The sequence below is a fragment of the Trichechus manatus genome, unplaced genomic scaffold (assembly GCF_000243295.1).
Source record: "Trichechus manatus latirostris isolate Lorelei unplaced genomic scaffold, TriManLat1.0 scaffold00025, whole genome shotgun sequence".
In the NCBI taxonomy this organism is placed as follows: Eukaryota; Metazoa; Chordata; class Mammalia; order Sirenia; family Trichechidae; genus Trichechus; species Trichechus manatus.
Genome location: NW_004443961.1, coordinates 4278968 through 4280225, shown reverse-complemented (window position 1 = coordinate 4280225; position 1258 = coordinate 4278968).

Genomic DNA, 1258 nt, shown 5'->3' with positions numbered 1-1258 from the left:
CTCCCTCTCTCTCTGTCTCTGTCTCTCTCTGTCTCTGTCTCTCTCCCTCTCTCTCAGAACATATATCTTTGGAACCCTGGACCTCAAGTAAGTAGTCTGGCTACCATGAAGCTAAGTGGAAGAGGCCAGACGCAAAAGGCCAGTATTATATGGTTCCATTTATATGTACTGTCCAGAACAGGCAAATCCACAGAGAGAGAAACAGTGTAGATTGCCAGGACATTGGGGTTGGGGGAATTGGGAGGTTCAGAGCTTCTTTTTGGGGTGATGGAAATGCTCTGAAATTAAGAAAGTTGTGATAGTTACATGACATTGTGAATACAGTGTACTTAAAAATGTTTAAAATGGCGAATTTGATGTGAATTTTATCTCAGCTGAGAAACTTGGAGATGGGAAGGCAGAGAGGGTCAAGAGCTGGTTGAATGGACATAGGGAATCAGAGTGGAAAGGAGGAGTGTGCTGTCACAGTATGGGGAGAGCAATTAGAGTCACATAACAATGTATGTATAAATTTTTGTATGGGGAAATAATTTTAAAAAATCTTGAAGGTTAAAAAAATAAATACAATATTTAGACTAATTCTCAAAACACAATAAATGCTATGTAAATATTTGTTTAATAAGGAAATGATATCCTGAAGGAGTAAATCATTACCATGAGGGAAACTTCTATATTTAAAAGTTGCTGCATTTGACACTGCCACAGTAATCCTGGATTAGACTTGATTTATGTGACATTAGGTTTCTTTTTTTTTTTTTTTCAATTATGACAATTAAAGAAAAAAAGAACAACTGCTAGATACACTTTAGGTCCAGAGGTGCAGGGTGATCCCCAAGAAGGAGACGGGCTCGGCTGTCAGGATTGTCTGCAGTAATTCATCTGTACAGCTGGCAAACTTAAAAATAGAATTTCCCCCATCATTGTAATATATATTCACAGTGATTTGGAAGATACATTTTTTCCTTTTCCCATTTCAGATTTCAAGATCCTTTTGAGCACATTCCAGTATCACAGTATGTTACTCTATTTAAAGAGAGCCGTGTGGACAAAGTCAGGGTGTCCAATGTAACACAGTACTGATGTTCTCCCTTGTACCAATCGTATACCTAATAATTTTAAATATATAGTTTTTGTTGTTGCTGTGTGCTGTCAAGTGAATTCTGACTCATAGCAACCCTATAGGACAGAATAGAACTGCCCCATAGGGTTTCCAAGTCTGTGATCTTTTTGGAAGCAAACTGCCACATCTTTCTCCCAC